Below are 16,273 nucleotides of genomic sequence, written 5' to 3'. Positions count from 1 at the left end.
AATTGTCCGTACGGCCCATACAAGGAAATTCCGCCCCCATTAACGTCAAAGTGGACGCATGATCGCAAAAAACTTGCCGAAACTTATGACTAACCGGAAGTAGTATTTTTGACAAAGAAATACTCCCATCAAACGTCCACCTTAACTTTTGAAACTTTGTCCATGTTTAGTATGGGATTCCAAGTCTTTAACAGTGTAAAAAGATCAGTATGCATGAAACAGCATTTCACCCCCCCCCCCCCTTTAATGTTTTAAACTCATTTATAAATGGTTTACAGTTCTCCACCCCACATTAAGGTTCTAAATTAGTAACTAATATTGGAATTATGAAATGTATTATGAATATCTCGTCAGATTATGATTGTGCTCGTTTTTTTCACCCAAAATAAATATTTTTCTTCTTTATCTTCATAAACAAGAAATCAGTTTTGATTCACTGCTGTGGATAGGCATCATGAACCTTTTTTTGGAATATCATGGTAAGACTTAAGGAACATTTAAAAAACTGGCAGTCATGAGATATAAATTCTGTAATATTAGATAATATTAAAAAGTGACAGTCATGAGATATTAATGAGAGAACCACATACAACACCCCTCAGTCTCACTATGAAAGTCTATTTTGCTGCATCGTTAAATAAATCAGGAATATGGTTTTGATTTAAATAAGTGTTAATAAATACATTATTAAGCATTTCACAAATGCTGTCCATAGACAATAATTTAATTAATCCAGATTATTATTTTAACTCACATGTTCAGTGTGACGGTTGGTTGGTTTGACACCAGAACAAAGAGCCATGGCTACCTTTTCAGTATTGAAGACTCTGAATGAGATGAATCCAGGCATAAAATTTGCTGTGGAAAATGCACAGAACATATCATTGATGAAAATCTATCATGCACACATGACATTGCTTCGTCCAAGTGAGTTGATCTCAATGATGATGATGATGATGCCTTGTCAATTGTACACCATCACAGATTTTCTGACTGTTCATTGATGTAGCCACGTTCATTAAAATATTTGACAAATATTGGCCTGTTAAATATTTAAAAAAGACTTATTTCTTGCGATTGGGACCATATCGATTTTTGTTGTATTCTGCATTTCCGATACCATAAACTTTTGAAATAGAAGGCCCATTATCAGTGAGGCATGCCCCTATTCCAAACCTCACAGGGAACTTCTGGGAAAATTGCAAGTGAATTAGTTTTTTGTAATTTCATTTTTAAAAAATGAATGTTTTAAACCCCACATTTTTTAAGTTTATCTGACCTTGAATAAATTGTAAAGGTTTTCTCCATGGAGAGTTAAGAAGTGATTCTCAGCGTGGTATCGCAGGAGGGAGGCAGGAGACCAGTGGTCCAACTCCATATTATTAGGAACATGCCACACAGACACATCTTTTGATTCTGTCCTGAGGTATTGTATTTATATGTGGTACTTCTTGTTGATCCACTGCAATGTAAGACACAGATGTAGTGGAATATATTGTGATAACATTTTAGGATAAATTAATTTCATTAAAAAAAACGTGTTACTCCAAAAGTTTATACTTGTAGTCACAGAGCCATAAATTCACTGAGTGACTGAACAGGATCCCTAGAGACTTTTTGGTAAACATGGTCTGCAAACAAAAGGAGAAAAGTCACAATTACAAGTAAACATTATATTTCAAGGTTAGATTTATATGGTACACAAATTCTTTTATTTGGTTCTTGGCTTCTGGACGAGTCAGAGAATAAAGCTCAGGCATCCTTTCCCAGTTCTTATACTCAGGAGTGGAACGCGAAGATGCTGCTCCCCCAAATATTACACATCATAATAGTCTACTTCATAAATCATCCGGTCTTTCGATGAAGATGGTTGCTATGAAAAAAACAAACAGACTCTAATCAGTAATTTGAGAATAGAAGCGTGTGACACTGACACATCAACTCCATATTTGCTTTGTAAAATGTAAATACTGAACTAATTATTTTGTGCTGGCTGTACTAACAAAAAAAAAATTAAATAAGCAGATAAAGCTATATGTGTGCAAGAAATCCGAGAACTGATGGATATCTAAACTTTCTCTAAACCCATGTCATTGATGCCAAACAGCTCATCATATATTTTAGGCTTTTGACAAATGTTTGTCAAACGTGGCACAGCTGTAAATTAATTTTTGAAACAGATTCTGCGCATTTTATATTATCCTAGCTCAAACAAACTTAGACATGAAAAAGCCCTTTGCATTGCACATGGCATATTCAGAAAAACATTTCATAGGACAAGACACATTTTATGATAAGATTTCTGGGTAAATAACTGTAAAATCACCAGTATTTAGCTTTAACATCATTGGAAGGTATTTTATTGTAATATGAGGTGAGGTTTTGCTGCACTGATAATAAACTAGTACATTACTTTCAGCGCCCATGAAGGGAAATAACTGTAACATTTACTGGTAAATTACTGGTCTACATTCCCATGATGCATTACATCACTGTTTATTTCAAACTGTTTACATCTTCAGTCAGAAAACAAGGATTAATGCATTAACACACACATATGCATGCAAACATGCATGCATGTGAGCACACAAATACATACACAAGGGCTGGATGTTTGAGCCTAAACGAGCAGGTGTCACCCATTTGAAGTTTGTTTGCTACTGCTACGTGCTGTGTTGAGAACTCCAATAGTAGATTTATGTTTTCAGACTGAAAATTAATCGAAAAGCTATAAGTAAGTAAACAATTCAAATATTTGTGTTTTTGAAATACATAATGTAAAGTTAGATGGTTTGCATGGTTTGAAATCGCTTCCTGATTCAGCAAGTTTTTTTAACTCGTCACTTAGTAATATCCCTTTGTGTAGAATTTTTTTTTCCTGGAGTAACTGCATTTCCCTTTCGGGGAACTCGAGCTGCGTCGAAACGCTGTGAGAACGCCTCTGCGTTAATGCGTCGTGAAGCGCCTGTAGAACCATTCCATCGGAAAAAAGATCGATCGTCGGCGTGATGACGTCATCGACCGGAAGCTATAAAACGTCCGTGAAAACAAACAGGAACTAGCTTCTGTGCCTTCAGTAAGCGATCTGTGTGAACCTGTCTGTCTATTTGGTGTTTTTGTCTGTCTATTATCAGAGATTTTCCACCCTTTTGTTAAATATTCCATATATTAACAGAAAAAAGAGAAAATAAAATAGATAGAAATGGCGAGTGAAAGCAGCAATTTCAGAAAGTGTGTTCCTCCCTGCCCACGCTACATCACGGGCGGGGATACACATCTTCTCTGTGTTGCATGCTTGGGAGCGCAGCATGCCCAGGCAGCCCTCGAGGGGGCTGCTTGCGAGCACTGTGAGCGTATGCCACTGAGAACGCTGCGCTCCCGCCGGGCACTCTTCGAGGAGGGTGCCTCGGCTCGTGTTCCCCGCGGCTCTGGTCCCGCTGCTGCCGAGGCAGAGCGGAGGCTGCAGTCGTGGGGTTCACAATTGGATGTTGCAGAGGGGTTTGAGACGGGCGCTGCCTTATCTCTGCCCTCACCTGCTCCATCCAGCGGTTCTTCTCGGGGCTTGGAAGCACGCATTGCGGTTTCTTCCCCCCCGAGAGAGCCGCCGGTGCTCCAACTATCCAGCTCCGAGGAGGTGGACGTTGAGAGCATCGCGACTGAAGATTCGCCACTTCAGTCCCCTGCGAGTGAGGAGCTCGTTGAGGTTCTAACGCGAGCCGTGGCCAGATTAAATATTGACTGGCCCGTAGAGAGATCTGAGGCAGGAAAGAGAAGATCTAGTAAATTAGATGAGAGATTCCTGCCCGCTCGCGCTTCAGAACCTCAGCGGCGGGGCCTGCCATTCTTCCATGATTTGCACACCGAGGTGGCAACATCATGGAGGAGACCGGCATCATACCGTGTGTTCAGCCCTCAGACTTCGGTCTATAGCAACATCATGGGGCTGAAGCACTACGGTTATGGGGCGATGCCAAAGGTTGAAGAGACGCTCGCGAGCCATCTCTCGCCTTCCTCGGCATCGTCCCTAAAGGCCCCGACTTTGCCCACCAGACCATTGAAAACAACGTCGGCACTGGTGGGCAAAGCGTACTCGGCGGCAGGTCAGGCTGCTGCATGCCTTCACACCATGGCGATAATGCAGGCGTATCAGGCTGACCTGCTCAGGGATTTAGATGGACGCGATGAAGTGGGGGGTGACGTCATAAATGAGCTGAGAACAGCAGCCGATCTGACTCTCCGGGCCACCAAAGAGACGGCCAGATGTGTTGGCCGCTCTATGGCAGCATTGGTGGCTACGGAGAGACATTTATGGCTCAACCCCACCGAAATCAAGGAGAGGGAGAAGAGCTTTCTGCTCGACGCGCCGCTGTCTCCTGGTGGCCTCTTCGGTGACGCAGTACACACTGTCACCGAGAGGTTCCAGGAGTCAAAGAAACAAGCTGCGGCGCTAAAGCAGTTTCTCCCTCTCCGCGTCCAGGTCCCTGGGGCTGCCGCTGACATCAGGCAGCCCAAGCCGAGTACGAGCTCCGCTCACAGGTCACAACAAAAGCAGAGCGTCGCCACTCGAGCTCCCCCTCAGCGCGGGGACGAGGGGCGGCGCTCTCAGGCGAGGTCTTCGAGGGGCAGGGCTGATCTGCGGACAGTCCTGATCGCCAAGAAGGCCTCGTCGAAGCGTTCCTGACGCCAGAAGCGTCAGGACGCTGAGGGTGGTTCCCCCCATAGGGAAGCGGTGTTTACCCCTGCCTACGGTACCCGCTTCCCTACGGCACCCTCGGGGGGCCGCGCTGCCAACCCCGCCGCAATGCCGGGGCGCAGTCGGTCTCCGCGGGCCACCCGAGGGTGGTCCGCACCCCCTCCGGGGGGCCCCCGAGCAGTCAAGTCAGTCGTTCCCTGCCGGTCCGCCGCTTCAGGGCACTGTATTTGCTGCTCAAAATACACCAGAGGCCAGCCTCGAGAGGCTGGTTCCCTTAGTAGATTTTCTAGACGAATGGAAACGTCTATCAAATATATCTCGTTGGGTCCTGCAGATAGTAGAAAGGGGGTACGCCATTCAATTCAAGAGTCGGCCACCTCCTTTCTGCGGTGTCCTACCTACAGAGGTGGGCCCGGAGCAGGCTCTGGTAATGGCACAGGAAGTAGAGACACTCCTGCAAAAAGGGGCTATAGAGAGGGTTCCCCCTCCCAGCAGGGAGTCTGGCTTTTACAGCCGTTACTTCATCGTGCCGAAGAAGGATGGGGGCTTACGCCCGATATTAGATCTGCGGCTATTGAATCGCTCGGTGGCCAAGCTCAAATTCAAGATGCTTACACTCAGACAGATTGTAGCGCAGGTCAGATCGGAGGATTGGTTTGTCACCATAGACCTCAAAGATGCGTATTTTCATGTCTCCATCCTTCCACATCACAGGAAGTTCCTGAGGTTTGCCTTCGGGGGAGAGGCATACCAATATCGTGTACTTCCCTTCGGTCTAGCACTGTCACCCCGCACGTTCACCAAGTGTGTGGATGCAGCTCTGGCGCCGCTGCGTCTGCAGGGCATCCGCATACTGAACTATATCGACGACTGGCTGATTCTAGCGAATACAGAGCAGATGGCGGTTCAGCATCGAGATGCTGTTCTCGCCCATATGTCGAAGCTGGGGTTGAGGCTGAACGCCAAGAAGAGTGTGCTTTCTCCGGCTCAGAGAACCACTTTTCTAGGTGTGAACTGGGATTCGGTAATTATGCGGGCGCAATTATCGCCAACACGCATAGCATCGATCCTGGCAGCCGCCAAAGAACAGAAGCTAGGCCGAGCCGTCACTGTGAAACGGTTCCAGAAACTGTTAGGTCTCATGGCAGCAGCGTCCAACGTGATACCTTTTGGCCTACTGTACATGAGGCCACTGCAGTGGTGGCTCAAAACAAAAGGGTTCTCCCCGAGGGGAAATCCGCTCCGCACGATCAAAGTCACGCGGCGATGCCTACGTGCTCTGGTCATGTGGAAAAACCCGGGGTTTTTATCTCAGGGTCCCGTGTTGGGGGCTCATGTTCGTCGCGTAACGCTAACGACAGACGCCTCTCTCACGGGCTGGGGGGCGACCATGAGTGGTCGCTCATCCCAGGGTCTATGGCAGGAACATCAGCGGCACTGGCACATAAATCGGCTAGAGATGCTCGCAGTGTTTCTTGCGATGAAACAGTTCCTGCCCGACCTCAGGGGCCACCATGTACTAGTCAGAACAGACAACACGTCCGTGGTGGCCTATATAAATCACCAGGGGGGTCTGAGGTCTCGTCCGTTGGACAAATTGGCACATCGGATCCTCCTGTGGGCCCAAGGGAAATTGCTGTCAATCAGGGCAGTATATATCCCGGGGGCCCTGAACCAGGAAGCAGACAGCCTGTCGAGACAGGGGCCGAGGCCCGGGGAATGGAGACTCCACCCAGAGGTGGTGGAGCTCCTTTGGAAGGTTTATGGGAAAGCAGAGATAGACCTGTTCGCTTCGGCGGAGAACTCTCACTGCCCGCGGTGGTTTTCTCTGACCCATCCGGCCCCGCTGGGGCTGGATGCCATGGTACAGGAGTGGCCGAGGCTGCCTCTGTACGCCTTCCCCCCGATTGTCTTGCTTCCATGAGTTCTGGAGAGGGTACGCCGGGACGGGGCCCAGGTACTTCTAGTGGCTCCGAACTGGCCGACCCGAGTATGGTTTTCGGACCTGATATCTCTCCTGGAAGGCTCTCCGATGGAGATTCCGACCAGGAGGGATCTACTCTCTCAGGCGGGCGGGAGATTCCTGCACCCACGCCCAGAGATGTGGAAACTGTGGGCCTGGCCTCTGAGGGGGCTAGGCTCATAGAGGAGGGTCTCTCGGCCGAGGTCGTAGAGACCATCCTACACTCCAGAGCTCCGTCCACAAGGAAGCTGTACGCTTTGAAATGGAGACTTTTCTCAGCATGGTGCAGAGAACGCCAGTGGGATCCAGTTAACTGCCCGGTTGGTACAGTGCTGGAGTTCCTGCAGGAGAGGTTCTCTGCAGGGTTGACCCCCTCCACACTTAAGGTGTACGTGGCGGCCTTGGGTGCTGTCCACGTCCCTTGCAGTGGAGTGTCTTTGGGAAGACACCCTCTAATTACACGCTTCCTTCGTGGCACATTAAGGTTGAGGCCAGTTATGCACTCGAGGGTCCCGGCATGGGACTTGGCCATTGTTTTGAGGGGCTTGTCCGGACCTCCGTTCGAACCTCTAGAGGAGGTTTCGGATAAGTTCCTCACCTTGAAAACTATCTTCCTTTTGGCCATTTCATCCCTTAAAAGGATAGGAGATATTCAGTCCCTGTCAGTAGGGCCCTCATGTCTAGAGTTCGCGCCAGGGATGGTGAAAGCCTTTCTGCATCCCAGGCCGGGTTATGTCCCCAAGGTTCCTACGAGCCCACGGGGCCCCATCACTCTACAAGCCTTCTGTCCTCCTCCATTTATGACGTCAGACCAGGAAAGGTTAAATCTGCTGTGTCCTGTGAGGGCACTGGATACTTATGTCCACAGAGCTGCCCTGTGGAGAAAAACTGAACAATTGTTTGTTTGCTTTGGACCCCCTAAGAAGGGGGCTCCAGTATCCAAGCAGAGGATGAGCAAGTGGGTGGTCGAGGCCATCTCACTTGCTTATGAAGCTACCGGGCAGCCATCTCCACTGGCTGTCCGGGCGCACTCAACCAGGGGTATGGCTGCTTCTAAAGCACTTTTGTCGGGGGCTTCCCTCCATGATATATGTAACGCGGCCGGATGGTCGTCTCCTTCTACCTTCGTCAGGTTCTACGAACTAGACCTGGCATCTACAGTAGGGGCACAGGTACTCTCGTAACCGTGTGCGCTTCGGCTTCACACATACGAGACACTTGGTCCTATGGCGATGTGGGTATAAGCGTTCTCACAGCGTTTCGACGCAGCTCGAGTTCCCCGAAAGGGAACGTCTCAGGTTACGTATGTAACCCTAGTTCCCTGAGGGAACGAGACGCTGCGTCGCTTTGCCATACTCCCGGCGTGTCCGTGATCACTTACTTCAGGCTTTATCAGAAGTTAGTTCCTGTTTGTTTTCACGGACGTTTTATAGCTTCCGGTCGATGACGTCATCACGCCGACGATCGATCTTTTTTCCGATGGAATGGTTCTACAGGCGCTTCACGACGCATTAACGCAGAGGCGTTCTCACAGCGTTTCGACGCAGCGTCTCGTTCCCTCAGGGAACTAGGGTTACATACGTAACCTGAGACGTTATCAGCAATTGAACTCTTCCTGATAAACAACTTGTTTTATCATTGCTTTCGTTTTTCTAAGTTAGTCAGGATTTGCCACAATGTACAGATGCAAACTTTGCAGTTTGCCTTTACACCAACTAACTTTTTTATACAAAAACAACTCCAACATAGGGCAAATTTCTTTCCAAAGAAAACATCAACTTGAATGTCAGTGGAAAATTATCTACATCTACAAGTCAAACCAAGGCTCATCATGCATGGTAAGTATGAAATATATCGTAAATAATTAATGTGTTTTTGGTAGTTTTTATGGTGAGAACAAATTTCACGAGATACCCTTCTAAATTCATCTAAGTGGATGAAAGTGACACAATATTGCATTGATGAGAAGTTGGATTTCTCAGTGGCACTGCATGTGTTTTCAGTGTCTTGTATTTAACATTGAATACCAATAAGAGTCAGTAAGTGTGTTTTGAATTCTTTAACTTATGGGGGTTTCAGTATTATATACAGCTGCATTTGATATATGTATATTCAGGGTGTATTATGTAAAATACTTAATTCATAAGGTAGGAACGTAGGCTACTACGCATATTTTTAGTGGATACCGTTTTTGGCGTAAGTGATGCGTTCTCTGTTACGTACACAGAGCTGTAAAAATATGACGCATTTTCCAACCGTGCATCATCTCTGAGTGCAGGACAAAGTTATTGACGCCGTAAGTTCATTTCCTGACCGTATTATTTGTAATACTAGATGTTTATACTGCTGAGACGGTCTCTATTATTAAGCCTCTTATTCGCGGGTGTTTCGCGATCTTTATGATTATTAGTTCGCCACGTGAAACGCACGTGAAAGCGACGCTAGGATCGCGGCTTAACCTACTAATATTGGCTATAACCCGTTTAGCTGAGAATGATAATCGGATATTCTATATCTGTTATACTTTAATACCATAACGAGGATATGGAGTTTTTTTTCCCTTGTTCTTATTCTGCTAAACAGATTATGAGAGCTCTTAATATTGTTTAGTTTGTATTTTGCTGTTTTATCACAACAGTAAGTGGACGTTTAAGTTTGACATTCAGTTATTTATTTCTGTTTAATTTGTTTGTTACAGAAACTACCTCGGTTGTATACTGCCATGTGTACAAGGTTGAAACTTGCACTAATAAAAGGTGGAGGTGGAAACGAAATCTGATGACTCCTCCTCTCTGACCAGAGTGCTGAAGTGGTAAACACCATTAAAGAACTGGCATTCAGTGAGGCAATCCCCACCACAGTGCCACATTAGAACTCATTGAAAGGCACATATAATTTTACAATACAATACAATAATGTAAAATGAATTTGCCACAGTTGTGCATTTTATTTTTATATTGTTTCATAATATGTTTTTTTCTGAACTGTTTGATTTGTTACTCCATTTCTGAAATAGCTATTGTCTGATTCACTTAACAGGTTTTAGTGAGGATTAATCCCGAGTGGACAAAGTGTGCTTCCAAAGCTGGAACTGTAGCCGTAAATCTGTGTCATCTGTTAAGAAAGATTCAAAACATAAATCCACATGTACCGGTACATACATTTTTGTAGTGGCTCACTGAATTTGAGCGGAAAACTTACAACTAACTGAAAGCATTTTTGTTAATGTGTTACTTGTACGGATATAAGGAGGTCATTTAATTTGTGTTAACATAAATAACCTGAGGCTCGTTAGTGACTGAGATGTTGGGTGTTGCATCCAAGGACATTTTTTATTTGGTTGGAGGCAGGATTTGACATGTCTTGAAAATATTTGTGTGTGTTCATATAATGTTTGTTGATATTGTTATGAAGGAGCAAATTATTATTATTATTTATTTATTTTTCATTAGTTTTTTGTAATACTGTTATGTTGGGCAATAGATAAACATCTAAGTAATAAAGTCAATTTGTGTAAAGATTTAAATGTTCTTTATATTTTTTATTGAAGTAACATGACAGAATGCTTCATAAGTTTAAGAGTACCACAATGAGTACTGAATTATAAATTATTTTAATGTGCATGCAGTACAGTAATTAACTGAAACCACTGCTGCCAGTTATCAACTGTAATGCCTGATTTACGGTATAAAACTGGCAACACTGTTGCAAGTTAGTCACTGTATTGGTTATTATACTGGCAACACTGTTGCCAGTTAGTCACTATAACAGATTATTTACAGTAACTAGCTGGCAACAGTGTTGCCAGTATTTTACTTATGAAAAACCTGGTAAGGTTTAACAGTGTACATTAAATCTATTAAATTCAGGAACACTGAATAAACATATTCATCAAAAGACTGGGTGATTTATAAAGCAGGTATGTTGTTGATTAATATTTGGGGGAGCATACGCATGTTGATGAGAGAATGACACTTCTGTTTATGACACTTGTTTATTTTAAACAACATTTTTAAAGATTAATTTTATAAAGATTAAATTGAAGTGACAACAATCAGTTAATATTTAAAGTAAGTTTATGAAATATTTACATAGATGTTCAGTGTGGATGAGCTTAAAGAAAGCACACTGAGCTTTATTGGAATAGAGAACCTTTTTTAATTAATAAATATTAAATTTATAAATTTAAAAGGACAATTTTGCTAAATAAATCATCTAGGTCATGTATTAAGTTCATATATATTTGAATATGAACAGCTATTATAGAAAATACCCTTTAAGCTCACCATATGAAATCTATAAAAAATTATAGAAGTGTAAAACCACAGAATATCAATAAACTGTACATTTATAATATAATGGATTTATAAGTACAAGCCAGTGATGCCTGTGAAATAGCCTAATATATTAGTGTAGCACACAATCTTATACAGATAGTAAGCAAACAATGTTCTGTAGCACCTGCGCTGTTTTTGTAAGAAACTTTTTTGTAAACATGGTCTGCAAACAAAAGGAGAAAAGGTCTTCGCAATTACAATTAAACATTATATTTTAAGTTTACATATGATACACAATTTCTTACATTTCATGTATTATGTACATAATTTCATGTACATTTCTTACATTAGTTTCTTCTTGTGTTTCTCTCCTCTGAGTTGGCAAACACTGAGTTGGCAAGATGTTCCTCCCCCAATTATTACTCGTAATAATAGCCTACTTCATAAATCACCCAGTCTTTAGAAGAAGACGTTTGCTATGAGAAGAAAAAAAAAAAACTGACTGCTATTGTCAGTAATTTGAGACTATTGTGACACTGACATATAACCTTTGCATATATATAACACACATATAACCCTCTGTACATATAAACCTGTAACATTTGCTTTGCAAAATGTAAATACTGAACTAATTAATTTGTGCATGGCTGTACTAAAATAATAATACTAAATATAGAGCCATTATCGGGGCCAAGCGCAAATAAGAAGACAACACATGCCAGCATAGCTGGAAGTGTCAAACCAACTGCAACAATGAGCATTAAAGACTTATTAAGTTGATTTTAGGCAAAATAGCAGTACAATTTTAAATAGTCATCAAGTGCAAAGAAGAAGACAAGACATGCCAGCATGGCTGCAAGTCTCAAACCAACTGCAACAATGAGCCATTCAAGACTTATTAAGTTGATTTTAGGCAAAATAGCAGTACAATTTTAAATACAGTCAATAATAATGATTTAATGGTTTATCACTTTCAACCAATAGGTGGCACTGTTACGAAACTAATGTGGCGTAGTCAGACTGAGATGTCAATGACACATGCAAAGTTTGGTGTCAGTATGTCAAAGCATTGCAGAGATGCAGCCTCAAGAGTAATTTTTGCATCATGGCTCAACTCTGTTGCAGTGGTATATGAAAACTTTTTTGTCTATCAACATGAAATCCATAACTATTTGTCGGCATGGTCTGAAGACGATACGGTTCAATTTTGGTGAAATTCGGACGAACAGTCTAGGATGAGTTTGAAAAAGTAGGTTTTTAACAAATAACAAGATGGAGGACAGATAGGTTTGCAAAATATGGCAAAATTGATATCCGTGTTCTCGGCATGAGCCATTGAATGTACTATGACCAGTTTCATTACAATGGGTTAATTTAATCAAGAGTTATTCGCATTTCTGTACATATTATTACAACTTTTGACCACAAGGTAGCGCTGCCCCAAAACTTTTTGAGTATCTTCAGGACATGGAGCGGAAGACACATACCGAGTTTTGTAATGATACGCTAATGCCTTCTTAAATTATAGCATTAGCATTTTAAACCATAATACTGCATTGAAATCAATGGGAATTTCATGTTTTGTTTTATTATAGCGCCACCAAGAGGCACCAATTTTTTTATGTGTCCTCATAGTGAGCCCATACATATGTGTGTCAAGTTTGGTGAAAATATCTCATTTTGTTTTGGAGTTATAGACATTTATATGAAAAAACACGTAAAAAATGACTGACACCTGACTTTGATTGGATTTTACTACCCCTTACTATCAATATTTTGAGATTTGGGTATTAGTGTTTAGCTATCGACCTATGCTTCCGATCTTCTGAGACTGGTTTCAACTCGATCGGACTAGCGGTTTCGAAGATATCAGCAAATGTTTTTTAAGAGCTAAATTATAACGCTGTGCAAACTATATGCCGAAACCTGGCAGGTCTGGTATCGTTGGACTCGGCAAGGATTCAGGAGACCAAAAAAGTCACTCCCATTAAAATATGTCAACCACACCCAAAGTTATAGGCGTTTGAAAAAAATAGTTATCCACTAGGTGGCGGTGTTTCGAAAGTTCTCAGGCTACTTCAGGGCATTGTGGTGATGACCCATACCAAGTTTCATAACAATCCGTTCATGCGTTCATAAAATACAGCATTTTAGAATATAATTCAAAATGGGCGACATCCAAAATGGCAGACTTGTCTTCAAAAATAGGCATTTTTCGTATCTCCGGGCCAGTAGGTGGTTCATGCTGTTCATGCTGCCTCAGGTCATGCTTGTGATGACATGTACCAAGTTTGGTTTGAATACGATAAAGCATTGTGGAGATATTGCCTTAAAACCCAAGTTTGATTTGAATACGATAAAGCGTTGCGGAGATATTGCCTTAAAACCCAAGTTTGGTTTGAATACGATAAAGCGTTGCAGAGATATTGCCGTGAAAACGATTTGATGAATCAACATGATTTGCAAGATTTTTTGTCAGCATGGTCTGAAGATGATCTGTTTCAATTTTGGTGAAAATCGGAGCAACGGCCTAGGAGGAGTTCGAAAAAGTAGGTTTTTAAGAAAATTCAAAATGGCGGGAAAATTTGCATGCCGGATGCATACATCTAAAATGCTATAGAATCGGCTTGAGCCAAGGAATCAGAGGGAAAAAATCTTTTGTTTCTAGCCCTTAGGAGTCAAAAGTTATAAGCATAAATATGACTGGAATTTTGGACAGGTGGTGGCGCTAGAGAGAATGAGTTAAAAACTCCAAATTTGGTGTGATTACTAATGGGACTATCCTCAATCTGTGTGCCAAATTTCATAACTTTCCTGCAAGTGGTTCTATTGGCTGCCATAGACTCCCATGGCGGAAGAAGAAGAAGAAGAAGAAGAAGAAGAAGAAGAAGAAGAAGAAGAAGAAGAAGAAGAAAAAGAAGAAGAAGAAGAAGAATAGGAACACTAACGGTTTCAATAGGTGCCTTCGCACCTTCGGTGCTTGGCCCCTAATAATAATAATAATTTAAAAAAATAAAACGATTAAATTAACATATAAAGCTGGGCTATATCAGTGGCGGCGTTTACATAGCGTTATGTCAAAGTATGGCAGTTGCCATACATACCCTGGTATTTAGACAAGCAGGGAAAATAAACAGTTCATGATGCTGCTCGTTAGTTTAAAAAAAACAAAAAAAACAACACACATTTAAATCAGATTTCAACAAACATATCTTAATTTGTGTTCCAAAGATGAGGTCTGGCTGTTGAATGACATGAGGGAATTACATTTTGGGTGAACTAACCCTTTAAACACCTACGCCATGTCCTAAACAGGTGCAATGTTTCAAGTTTTCAGCAGCAAACCAGACTCAATAGACCCGAGATCAATCAATCAAAAATCACAGCCAAACAGAAGAGCGTGTGGGTGGGCTCTCTCTAAAAGCGCACTGACTGCATTGGCAAAGAAATGAATAAGCACAATATCGACCCTTACAGAAAAACCACATGAATTTCCCATGTGATCACGTGGGAAACATGTCACCACATGTTGCAACAAAACTTGCCACATGTGGCAAACATGCTAACACGTGAAGCACATTTGCAAAATGTTTAATGGCCTTTAAACATGATGATCCTGTTACCACATATTCACAAATACAGCTTAAATGTTACTTGTACTCTGTTGTTCTGTATGTTTACTCGTATTGTTCTTTTTTCCTGTCCATTGGTAGGCTACCTTGTATTCCTTATTTATTTATTAGCAGAATGTCTAATACAAGGCCGTTGTTGTGTTGTTGTTGTTGTGTGTTTGTGTCTGTGTGTGTGTGCGCGTGCATCCGTGTGTACATGTATATCATATTTATTACATTTAAAGAAAGATAGAAGGACATAAGGTATTGGAACAACAACAGTGAGTAAAATATTACTTTATTTTCATTTCATAATAAATTCCTTTTCAATTCATAAATTGACATGGCCAGCAACAACAATACTAGGCTGTGGCGTTGAAATTATGCTCAAATGGTAAGAGGCCAAGACAATATCCATCACATCACCAGCACCTGTTCACATCAGACCAAAGCTTAGATGTGAAAGATGGGTTTAGACATCACCAGAGTTATTTTGGGGAATATAAATTATTATTATTAGGCCTATTATTGTTATAAATAACACCCATAACCATCGAGATATATATATAATGTATAATGCATTAAACAACAATCAGAATAGTAGAAAGAGAGAAAAAAATACTGATATAGCAAACAATAATCATTAGCAGCTTGTCTAAGATTATTTGATAGTAAAATAATCTGTTGTAAAACACAGCTCACTTCAGCAGACAGGCGACAGTGCTCATGTTAAAGGGATAGTTCACAAATGAAAATTTGATGTTTATCTGCTTACCCCCAGGGCACCTTCAGTAGAACACAAATTAAGATTTTTAACTTCAACCATTGCTCATATGACATGCATTATACAAGCAACGTTTGGGTTGACCCCATTGACATGCATTATACAAGCAACGTTTGGAGTTAAAAATCTTAATTTGTGTTCTACTGAAGAAACAAACACACCTACATCTTGGATGCCCTGGGGGTAAGCACATTTTCATTTAGGGGTGAACTATCCCTTAAGGTGCATGAGCCTAACCATAAATAATATCTATGGTACTAATAACGTACTGGTCTAACAGAACAGTCACTGACAGACAATCATGATTATTTCTGTGTTCTTGCTTCATCTGGCAGTGAATGGCTCGATCTGGCTATAGCTTCCGGGACTGTCCCGCTAGGTCGCAAGGACCATCAGGCTCGGCTATGCGATTCAGTTTGCACAGGCTCCTCCCCGCTTCCGGGGTGTCCGCTTTACCATGGTGGGGCTCAATGCATGACAGATGCGTGCTGAGATCGCCACCCTACTGGCAAAGGGTGCGGTCCAGCCTGTCCCTCCAGCCGAAATAAAGTTTGGCTTCTACAGCCCCTACTTCATTGTACTCAAGAAAACCGGTGGGTTACGACCAATCCTGAATCTGCGCATCCTGAACCGATCCCTTCACAGACTTCCTTTCAGGATGTTGACAGCGAAGCGCCTTTTCGAATGCGTTCGTCCAGCCAATTGGTTTGCAGTGATCGACCTGAAGGATGCCTATTTTCATGTCTCCATCCTTCCGCATCACAGACCGTTCCTATGGTTTGCGTTCGAAGGATGGGCATATCAGTACACGGTTCTCCCATTCAGGCTAGCTATGTCCCCTCTCGTCTTTACGAAGATTGTCGAGGCAGCCCTTGCGCCACTCAGGCAGCAAGGGGTTCGCATCCTGAACTACCTCGGCGACTGGCTCATACTCGGCCACTCTCG

Source organism: Pseudorasbora parva, chromosome 17, assembly GCF_024679245.1.
Source record: "Pseudorasbora parva isolate DD20220531a chromosome 17, ASM2467924v1, whole genome shotgun sequence".
Classification (NCBI taxonomy): Eukaryota; Metazoa; Chordata; class Actinopteri; order Cypriniformes; family Gobionidae; genus Pseudorasbora; species Pseudorasbora parva.
Note: the sequence above shows the minus strand (reverse complement) of the source record.